Genomic DNA, 12,896 nt, shown 5'->3' on the forward strand with positions numbered 1-12,896 from the left:
GTGTGGGCTTCATCGATACCCACCGATTGTACATGCGTGTTTCACCATGAGAGAGCAACACCGGTGAAAGTGAGGGTGGAGAAATTGACCTTATCTCGGTCTCGACAACCGCTTATGCTAAAAATGGATTCCGTTTGATCAAACCATCGGGTGAGAGCAACCGGTCCCCCGGTTCTATCAAAAGTGGGAGGATTGTACTTCATGAAGTTTTTGTAGGAGCAACCTTCATCTGAATTACCGGCCCCACGATTGTTGTTGTTGGAAAAGTGATCGGCCACGGCCGCACCCACGGCGGTGGTTATCATTCGTTGAAGAGCTTGTTCTAGAGTTTCGAGAGGAGTATTGTGTTGACCTTGGTGAGCCATTGTTCCTTCATGACACAAGAATATCGTTGATTAGTATTCTTAACAATACTAATCGTGACATGGAATAATGATGAAGAGAAAATTTTCCTTGACTCGCCTTAAATTCTTTGTATCATAATGTCGGAATGTTCATATGAGTCACCGTAATATAATCCCGGCAATTATATTACCCTGATTCATATGTGCATTCGACATTATTCTATAAAGTCAAGGTGGCGCGTCAATCAAATTAAACAACGAAAGATTTAGATGAAGCGAGAGTTAGTTATGAGTAGAAACATTCGAGTATAAATGCACAAATAGTCAAGTAATTCCTACTTCAAGTCTATATGCCGGTTGTAGTCTAGATTCACTAATGTACCCTATGACTCGGGGTTGACACCAATGAACTCTAAATCCCTACAACCAATGCTCTGATACCACTTGTAGTGACCCAGACAAATCGTCAATTGACAGCGTCGACTACTTAGGTCCCGTTGCGTGGTCATAGGTCTTTAACGTGACGTTTGACCAAAGATATGTCACATTCCTTTCAAAAATAAAGATTGTTTCAAAGTTTACAAGAATTGTTCATCCAAAAGTTACGTTACAAAGTTATAGTTACATGTGAAACCTATGCGACACAGTTTTAAAGAAAGTCAAAAGACGCTCCATGAAATGCATGTATACTCGACATCCAATGCAAGTATCAAATAATGAGCGGAAGCATGTTTCACATAGCGTTCAAAGACCTGAGAAAAACATAGAAATCTGTCAACGAAAACATTGGTGAAATCATAGGTTTAAGTAAGTAAGTGAGTAAAAGTAAGTCGAACCACAAGATTTGTAACATTGATAAAATAGTAGTACATTCTAAAAGTTAATATTCACGAGCACCCAATTATCAAGGCTTAACATTCCGTCCGTTGAACCCCATTAATAGTGCTAGAACAACACTGTTTCTCGAAAATATATTTCATCTGTGGACGGTAGCGAACCGTCCGAGATGAGGGTTTGTCAAACCCATATGGCCATACAACATAAGTTCACGCCTACACTTACATACTGCAAGAGTAACTAATGATAATCGAATTGAGGATTTTGTTCTAAACTCGTATGTAGAATGTTTGTTTTCATGTACTTGTGTTCACTTAGTTAAAAGAAGCGTTTATGTTTTCTCATCCCAAAAGTAAGTTCAAAGAGTAAAAAGTGGGACTATAATCTCACCTTGAGTGCAAGAGTAATAAAGTACTTCAACAAGTAAACGTGTGCAAAGACAAAGCTAGTCTTGACCTAAACATATAGGTTGTATCAATAACGGTAAACACGATAGGTCAAAGATGTTCAATTAGTCCTATGGCTCGCTACAACTCAATTATAAAGCATGTGAATCAAATTGTCAAGTTTCATGCAAGATACAAGTATAGAATCATGTTAGAAAGATTGCATAATCATTTGGTTAAGTTTGACAAAAGTCAAACTTTGGTCGAGTCAAAGTCAACGAAAAAGTCAACACGTTCGGGTCGGGTCTCGAACTATTTTTCTGAGGTTTTTATTCATATATAAGCATGTTAGAACAAGTCTCATGTGAATCGGAGGTCCATAGCGTGCCAAACATTTTTCTTATTTTGACCAAGGAGGTCAGAGCCTGGACACGGCTTATGCCGCGCTGCAGCCCACAATTGTCGTGCCGCGACAATACACGGGAGCTGGTACCTGGCCAGTTTCAAATGTTCAAGTCTTGATCCAAAATTCGTTTTAGCACAAAATGCAAACCGTAAACATTTAGAACTCGCACCTTATATCGTTGGAAAGCTCTTTTGACAAGGAACATAACTAAACATGTTTCATCAAACAAAAACATCATTTCCAATAACCGATTTCTCGTCATGTGATCATTTAAAGTCCATTTTCAAGTTTCAAGTTCACAAAATGCATTTTAAGTTTCGGGAATCCGATTCACACATATGATATGCCGTTTTGAAGGTAATGAAACATGCATTACAACTAAACACTAACAATTAACATTTCATAGCATTCAAACATCAAAAAGTTCATCTCAAGAACGATCAAACCCTAATCAAGAATCACAAAATCATTAATCATGTTTTTGAAGTTTTACAAATCATACTACACATCAAAATGAAGCTAGTGATACTAGTAACACAATTAAAACATGAACTTTAACAATTTAACAACATTTAATCTTCTAAAATCAAAGATTAAGCAAACCCATTTTTAAGTGTTCAAACTAGTTACTTAAAATAACAAATCGAACAAACAAAACATATATTCATGTTATACACTAGCCATAGACACTAATTAACACTTTTAAAATTCAAAAACATCAAGAACACAAAATCTAGTAATTTTAGAAAGTTACCCAAATGAGATGAAATTGGTATCAAGTCGAAGAGGATGAAGAGAGGATTCCAAATATGTAATTTGTTTTGATGTTAGCCTCCAATTCCGAAATTAGATGATGAATCTTGTTTGAGTTCTTGAGAGGAAAAATGGAAGTATGAAAAGAGAGAAAGAGAGAAAATGAGAGGAGGAGGTTGAAGGTTTGACTAGTTGAACTAGTCAAATCTTTGGCCTCTTTGCACGTTTAGTCCCTCTAGTTCGGGTGCGGGTGCGTGAATTAACCAAACGAATTATTTTGAATTACACGAGAGTACGAGAGATGTTATAATCCAATAACGAAAATATTTTAAGAATGTTAGCTAATGGAGGATACGAATCGAGATACTGAGGATATTATTAAAATAAAAAGAGGGGTGTTAAAATAATTTAACGGAAAAATGCTGGATGTTACACAATAAGCTTAAGGTAGAGCTTAGAGAGTTACGAACACAAGGGTTCGACATTACCACGTATGAACGATGATTCACAGAATTGTGCCTATTGTATCTGGGAGCGTTCGAAGATGAAGAAGAGAAGATCGATGCGTTTGTAAAAGGGTTACCAGTAAGGATTCAAGAAGATGTGAGTTCACACGAGCCCGCTTCCATACAAAACGCAAGTCGAATGGCTCATAAACTCATAAATCAGATTGAGGGAAGAATTAAAGAGTAGGCGGCCGAAGAAGCCAACACGAAACAACTCAAGAGGAAGTGGGAGGAAAATGGTGACAAGAGTCACCAGTACAACAATAATAACAATTACAACCACAATCGCAATAACTATCCCAACAACCGCAACAATAATCGCAATAATAAACGCAATCCTAACAATAACTACAACAAACATCCCAACAACAACAACAACTACAACAACCATTTCAACAACAATAACAATCCCAACAACAACCTCAATAACAACAACGGCAACAAAAACCAAAAACAGCCATGTCATAGGTGTGAAGAAAATCATCAGGGGTTTTGCACGACATTTTGCAACAGGTGTAAAAGAAATGGTCATAGCGCGACAAAGTGTGAGGTCTACGGATCAAAGTTTAACAGAACTAAAGGAACAAATAGTGTCGGAACAAGTAATGCCGGAACGAATAGTGTCGGAGCAAGTAATACCAACGCTGTTTGTTATAAATGTGGAAAACCAGGCCACATTATTAGAAATTGCCCGAATCAGGGGAATACTAATGGGCAGGGCCGTGGAAGAGTTTTCAATATTAATGCATCAGAAGCACAGGAAGACCCGGAGCTTGTTACGGGTACGTTTCTTATTGATGATAAATCTGCTTATGTTTTATTTGATTCGGGTGCGGATAGAAGCTATATGAGTAGAGATTTTTGTGCTAAATTAAGTTGCCCATTGACGCCTTTGGATAATAAATTTTTACTCGAATTAGCAAATGGTAAATTAATTTTAGCAGATAATATATGTCTGGATAGAGAAATTAAACTGGGTGATGAAACGTTTAAGATTGATTTAATACCAGTCGAGTTAGGGAGTTTTGATGTAATAATTGGCATGGACTGGTTGAAGAAGGTAAGAGCAGAGGTCGTTTGTTACAAAAATGCGATTCGCATTATGCGTGAAAAAGGAAAACCTTTAATGGTGTACGGAGAAAAGAACAACGCGAAGTTAAATCTTATTAGTAGATTGAAGGCGCAAAAACTAATAAGAAAAGGTTGTTACGTCATTCTAGCACACATCGAGGAAGTTAAACCTGAAGAAAAGAACATCAGTGATATTCCCGTCGCAAAAGAATTTTCCGATATATTTCTGGAAGAATTACCGGGATTACTCCCACATCGATCCGTTGAATTTCAAATAGACCTTGTACCAGGAGCTGCACCAATAGCTCGTGCTCCATACAGACTCGCACCCAGTGATATGAAAGAATTACAAAGTCAGTTACAGGAACTTTTAGAGCGTGGTTTCATTCGACCAAGTACATCACCATGGGGAGCTCCTGTTCTGTTTGTCATGAAGAAAGATTGTACATTCAGGTTGTGTATCGACTACCGAGAGTTGAACAAACTTACCATCAAGAACCGTTACCCATTACCGAGAATCAACGACTTATTTGATCAACTACAAGGCTCGTCGGTTTATTCGAAGATCGATTTACATTCTGGATATCACCAAATGCGGGTGAAAGAGGATGACATTCCGAAGACTGCTTTTAGGATGCGTTACGGTCATTACGAGTTTATGGTTATGCCGTTTAGATTGACTAACGCACCAGCTGTGTTCATGGACCTCATGAACTGAGTGTGTGGGCCATATCTTGACAAGTTTGTCATTATTTTCATCGATGACATACTTATTTACTCGAAGAATAATCAAGAGCACGAAGAACATTTGAGAAAAGTGCTAGAGTTGCTGAGAAAAGAAAAACTGTACGCTAAGTTTTCAAAGTGTGCATTTTGGTTGGAAGAAGTTCAATTCCTCGGTCATATAGTGAACAAAGAAGGTATTCAGGTGGATCCAGCAAAGATTGAAACCGTTGAAAAGTGGAAAACCCTGAAAACTCCGAAACACATACGCCAATTTTTAGGGCTAGTTGGTTATTACAGAAGATTCATCCAAGATTTTTCTAAAATAGCAAAACCCTTGACTGCAATAACGCATAAAGGGAGAAAATTTGAATGGAAGGATGAACAAGAAAAAGCATTTCAATTGTTGAAGAAAAAGTTAACTACGACACCTATATTGTCATTACCTGAAGGGAATGATGATTTTGTGATATATTGTGACGCCTCAAAGCAAGGTCTCGGTTGTGTATTAATTCAATGAACGAAAGTAATTGCTTATGCGTCTAGACAATTGAAGATTCACGAGCAGAATTATACGACGCATGATTTGGAATTAGGCGCGGTTGTTTTTGCATTAAAGACTTGGAAGCACTACTTATATGGGGTCAAATGTATTATATATACCGACCACAAAAGTCTTCAACACATATTTATTCAGAAACAACTGAACATGAGGCAGCGCAGATGGATTGAGTTATTGAATGATTACGACTTTGAGATTCGTTATCTCCCGGGGAAGGCAAATTTGGTAGCCGACGCCTTGAGCAGAAAGGACAGAGAACCCATTCGAGTAAAAGCTATGAATATAATGATTCACACTAACCTTACTACTCAAATAAAGGAGGCGCAACAAGGAGTTTTAAAAGAGGAAAATTTAAATATTCGGGAAGACGGAACCCGGTATAGGGCTGAAAGGATTTGGGTACCAAAATTTGGAGATATGAGAGAAATGGTACTTAGAGAAGCTCATAAAACCAGATACTCAATACATCCTGGAATGGGGAAGATGTACAAGGATCTCAAGAAACATTTTTGGTGACCGGGTATGAAAGCCGATGTTGCTAAATACGTAGGAGAATGTTTGACGTGTTCTAAGGTTAAAGCTGAGCATCAGAAACCATCAGGTCTACTTCAACAACCCAAAATCCCGGAATGGAAATGGGAAAACATTACCATGGATTTCATCACTAAATTGCCAAGGACTGCAAGTGGTTTTGATACTATTTGGGTAATAGTTGATCGTCTCACCAAATCAGCACACTTTCTGCCAATAAGAGAAGATGACAAGATGGAGAAGTTAGCACGACTGTATTTGAAGGAAGTCGTCTCCAGACATGGAATACCAATCTCTATTATCTCAGATAGGGATGGCAGATTTATTTCAAGATTCTGGCAGACATTACAGCAAGCATTAGGAACTCGTCTAGACATGAGTATTGCCTATCATCCACAAACTGATGGGCAGAGCGAAAGGACGATACAAACGCTTGAAGACATATACGAGCATGTGTTATTGATTTCGGAAACAGTTGGGATCGACATCTACCATTAGCAGAATTTTCCTACAACAACATCTACCATTCAAGCATTGAGATGGCGGCGTTTGAAGTACTTTATGATAGAAAGTGCAGGTCTCCGATTTATTGAAGTGAAGTGGGGGATAGACAGATTACAGGTCCGGAGATAATACAAGAAACTACCGAGAAGATCATCCAAATTCAACAACGGTTGAAAACCGCCCAAAGTCGACAAAAGAGCTACGCCGACATTAAAAGAAAAGATATAGAATTTGAAATTGGAGAGATGGTCATGCTTAAGGTTGCACCTTGGAAAGACGTTGTTCGATTTGATAAACGAGGGAAATTAAATCCAAGGTATATAGGACCATTCAAGATTATTGATCGTGTCGGACCAGTAGCTTACCGACTTGAATTACCACAACAACTCGCGGCTGTACATAACACTTTTCACGTCTTAAATTTGAAGAAATATTTTGCTAAAGAAGATCTCACTATTCCGTTAGACGAAAACCAAATCAACGAAAAACTTCAATTCGTCGAAATAATGGATCGTGAGGTTAAAAGACTTAAGCAAAACAAGATACCAATTGTTAAAGTTCGATGGAATGCTCGTAGAGGACCCGAGTTCACCTGGGAATGAGAAGATCAGATGAAGAAGAAATACCCGTATTTATTTCCAGAAGATACGTCAACACCTCCAACTGCTTAAAATTTCGAGATGAAATTTATTTAACGGGTAGGTACTGTAGTGACCCGAACTTTTCCATGTTTATATATATTAAATGAAATTATTATTTACATGATTAAGTGTTTCCAACATGTTAAGCAATCAAACTTGTTAAGACTTGATTAATTTAAATAGGTTTCATATAGACAATTGACCACCCAAGTTGACCGGTGATTCACGAACGTTAAAACTTGTAAAAACTATATGATGACATATATATGATTATATATATAGTTAACATGATATTATGATAAGTAAGTATCTCATTAGGTATTTTAACAATGAGTTATATACATAAAATTGAGTTTATTGAATTAAGAAACTCGAAACGATATATATAACGATTATCGTTATAACAACGTCTTACTAAATACATATGAATCATATTAAGATATTGATACACTATGTTTAATCATGATAAATGATAAGTAAACATGTCATTAAGTTTATTAACAATGAACTACATATGTAAAAACAAGACTACTAACTTAATGATTTCGAAACGAGACATATATGTAACGATTATCGTTGTAACAACATTTAACTGTATATATATATATATATCATACTAAGATATATTAATATATCATAATATCATGATAATGTAATAATTTAACATCTCTTTAGATATAATAAACAATGGGTTAACAATATTTAACAAGATCGTTAACCTAAAGGTTTCAAAACAACATTTACATGTAACGACTAACGATGACTTAACGACTCAGTTAAAATGTATATACATGTAGTTTTTTAATATGTATTCATACACTTTTGAAAGACTTCAAGACACTTATCAAAATACTTCTACTTAACAAAAATTCTTACAATTACATCCTCGTTCAGTTTCATCAACAATTCTACTCGTATGCACCCATATTCGTACTCGTACAATACACAGCTTTTAGATGTTTGTACTATTGGTATATACACTCTAATGATCAGCTCTTAGTAGCCCATGTAAGTTACCTAACATATTTTGGAACCATCATTTGGCAACTAGCATGAAATATCTCATAAAATTACAAAAATATTAGTAATTATTCATGACTTATTTACATGTAAACAAAATTCTTTTATATCTAATCCATATACCAACGACCAAAAATACCTACAAACACTTTAATTCTTCAATTTTATTCATCTAATTGATCTCTCTCAAGTTCTATCTTCAAGTTCTAAGTGTTCTTCATAAATTCTACAAGTTCTAGTTTCATAAAATCAAGAATACTTTCAAGTTTGCTAGCTTACTTCCAATCTTGTAAAGTGATCATCCAACCTCAAGAAATCTTTCTTATTTACAGTAAGATATCTTTTTAATATAAGGTAATACTCATATTTAAACTTTGATTCAATTTATATAACTATAACAATCTTATTTCGAGTGGAAATCTTACTTGAACTTGTTTTCGTGTCATGATTCTGCTTTAAGAACTTTCAAGCCATCCAAGGATCCTTTGAAACTAGATCTATTTTTTTCATTTCCAGTAGGTTTATCCACAAAACCTGAGGTATTAATGATGTTCATAACATCATTCGATTCATATATATAAAACTACCTTATTCGAAGGTTTAAACTTGAAATCACTAGAACATAGCTTAGTTAATTCTAACCTTGTTCGCAAACAAAAGTTAATCCTTCTAAATTGAATTTTAAAATCAACTAAACACATGTTCTATATCTATATGATATGCTAACTTAATAATTTAAAACCTGGAAACACGAAAAACACCGTAAAATCGGACATACGCCGTCGTAGTAACACCGCGGGCTGTTTTGGGTTTGATAATTAAAAACTATGATAAACTTTGATTTAGAAGTTGTTCTTCTGGGAAAATGATTTTTCTTATGAACATGAAACTATATCCAAAAATCATGGTTAAACTCAAAGTGGAAGTATGTTTTTCAAAATGGTCATCAAGACGTCGTTCTTTCGACTGAAATGACTACCTCTTACAAAAATGACTTGGAACTTATATTTCCAACTATAAACCTATACTTTTCTGTTTAGATTCATAAAATAGAGTTCAATTTGAAACCATATAAATTTGATTCTCTCAAAACGGATTTAAAACGAAGAAGTTATGGGTAAAACAAGATTGGATATTTTTTGATTGTTGTAGCTACGGGAAATATTGTAATAATTCTATACAAATCATATCCTAGCTAACTTATATTGTATTATACATGTATTCTAATATATTATGTAGTCTTGGGATACCATAGACACGTATGCAAATGTTTTGACATATCATATCGACCCATGTATATATATTATTTGGAACAACCATAGACACTCTATATGCAGTAATGTTTGAGTTAGCTATACAGGGTTGAGGTTGATTCTAAAAATATATATACTTTGAATTGTGATCTAGACTGAGATGTGTATACACTGGGTCGAGGATTGATTCAAGATAATATATATCAGTTTATTTCTGTACATCTAACTATGGACAACTAGTTGTAGGTTACTAACGAGGACAGCTGACTTAATAAACTTAAAACATCAAAATGTATTAAAAATGTTGTAAATATATTTTGAACATACTTTGATATATATATATATATATATATATATATATATATATATATATATATATATATATATATATATATATATATATATATATATATATATATATATATATATATATATATATATAATTGTTATAGGTTCGTGAATCGACCAGTGGCCAAGTCTTACTCCCGACGAAGTAAAAATCCGTAAAAGTGAGTTATAGCCCCACTTTTAAAATCTAATATTTTGGGATGAGAATACATGAAGTTTTATAAGTGTTTTACGAAATAGACACAAGTAAATGAAACTACATTATATGGGTGAATGATCGAAGCCGAATATGCCTCTTTTTCTTGGTAGCCTAAGAATTAGTAAACCGATATACTAATTGATGCGAATCCTAAAGATAGATCTATTGGGCCTAACGAACCCCATCCAAAGTACCGGATGCTTTAGTACTTCGAATTCATTTTTATCATGTCCTAAAGATTTCCCGGAATGATAGGAGATATTCTTATATGCATCTTGTTAATGTCGGTTACCAGGTGTTCACCATATGAATGATTTTTATCTCTATGTATGGGATGTATATTGAAATATGAAATCTTGTTGTCTATTATTATGATTTGATAATATATAGGTTAAATCTATAACTCACCAACATTTTTGTTGACGTTTTAAGGATGTTTATTCTCAGGTGATTATTAAGAGCTTTCGCTGTTGCATACTAAAATAAGGACAAGATTTGGAGTCCATGCTTGTATGATATTATGTAAAAACTGCATTCAAGAAACTTATTTTTGATGTAATATATTCTTATTGTAAACCATTATGTAATGGTCATGTGTAAACGGTATATTTTAGATTATCATTATTTGATAATCTACGTAATGCTTTTTAAACCTTTATAAATAAAATAAAGGTTATGGTTGTTTTAAAAATGAATGCAGTCTTTGAAAAACGTCTCATATAGAGGTTAAAACCTCGCGACGAAATCAATTAATATGGAACATTTATAATCAATATGAACGAGACATTTCAATCTAGTTCATAAATCTATACATAAACCAATTTACAAAACAACTACTCAAGAACACACCAACAACACTTCCAAGTTTGCTAGCTTACTTTCAATCTTGCAAATCCATTTCAAGTAATCATCCAATCTCAAGAAATCTTTCTTATTTATAGTAAGATATCTTTCTAATTCAAGGTAATACTCATACTCAAACTTTGATTCAATTTCTATATCTATAACAATCTTATTTCGAGTGGAAATCTTACTTGAACATGTTTTCGTGTCATGATTTTGCTTCAAGAACTTTCAAGCCATCCAAGGATCCTTTGAGGCTAGATCTATTTTTCTCATTTCCAGTAGGTTTATCCACAAAAATTGAGGTAGTAATGATGTTCATAACATCATTCGAATCATATATATAAAACTATCTTATTCGAAGGTTTAAACTTGTAATCACTAGAACATAGTTTAGTTAATTCTAAACTTGTTCGCAAACAAAAGTTAATCCTTCTAACTTGACTTTTAAAATTAACTATACACATGTTCTATATCTATATGATATGCTAACTTAATGATTTAAAACCTGAAAACACGAAAAACACCGTAAAATCGGATATACGCCGTCGTAGTAACACCGCGGGCTATTTTGGGTTAGTTAATTAAAAACTGTGATAAACTTTGATTTAAAAGTTGTTCTTCTGGGAAAATGATTTTTCTTATGAACATGAAACTATATCCAAAAATCATGGCTAAACTCAAAGTTGAAGTATGTTTTTCAAAATGGTCATCAAGACGTCGTTCTTTCGACTGAAATGACTACCTCTTATAATATTGAATTGTAACCTGTATTTTAGACTATAAACTAATACTTTTTATGTTTAGATTCATAAACTTAAGTTCAATATAAAACCATAGCAACTTGAATCACTCAAAACGGATTTAAAACGAAGAAGTTATGGGTAAAACAAGATTGGATAATTTTGCTTGTTGTAGCTACGTGAAAATTGGTAACAAATCTATATTAATCAAATCCTAGCTAACTTATATTGTATAATATATATATTCTAATATATTATGTAATCTTGAGATACCATAGACACGTATACAAATGTTTTGACATATCATATCGACCCATGTATATATATTATTTGGAACAACCATAGACACTCTATATGCAGTAATGTTTGGGTTAGCTATACAGGGTTGAGGTTGATTCCAAAAATATATATACTTTGAGTTGTGATCTAGCCTGAGACGTGTATACACTGGGTCGTGGATTGATTCAAGATAATATATATCGATTTATTTCTATACATCTAACTGTGGATAACTAGTCGTAGGTTACTAACGAGGACAGCTGACTTAATAAACTCAAATCATTAAAACGTAATAAAAATGTTGTAAATATATTTTGAACATACTTTGATATATATGTACATATTTGTTATAGATTCGTGAATCGACCAGTGGCCAAGTCTTACTTCCCTACGAAGTAAAAAAATCTGTGAAAGTGAGTTATAGTCCCACTTTTAAAATCTAATATTTTTTGGATGAGAATACATGCAGTTTTATAAAATGTTTTACAAAATAGACACAAGTAATTGAAACTATATTATATGGGTGAATGATCGAAGCCGAATATGCCCCTTTTGCTTGGTAGCCTAAGAATTAGTAAACCGATCTACTAATTGACGCGAATCCTAAAGATAGATCTATTGGGCCTAACGAACCCCATCCAAAGTACCGGATGCTTTAGTACTTCGAATTCGTTTTTTATCATGTCCGATGGATTTCCCGGAATGATAGGGGATATTCTTATATGCATCTTGTTAATGTAGGTTACCATGTGTTCACCATATGAATGATTTTTATCTCTATGTATGGGATGTATATTGAAATATGAAATCTTGTGGTCTATTATTATGATTTGATAAATATATAGGTTAAACCTATAACTCACCAACATTTTTTGTTGACGTTTAAAGCATGTTTATTCTCAGGTGATTATTAAGAGCTTCCGCTGTTGCATGCTAAAATATGGACA

This window comes from Rutidosis leptorrhynchoides, chromosome 5 (assembly GCF_046630445.1).
Source record: "Rutidosis leptorrhynchoides isolate AG116_Rl617_1_P2 chromosome 5, CSIRO_AGI_Rlap_v1, whole genome shotgun sequence".
NCBI classification, from domain to species: domain Eukaryota; kingdom Viridiplantae; phylum Streptophyta; class Magnoliopsida; order Asterales; family Asteraceae; genus Rutidosis; species Rutidosis leptorrhynchoides.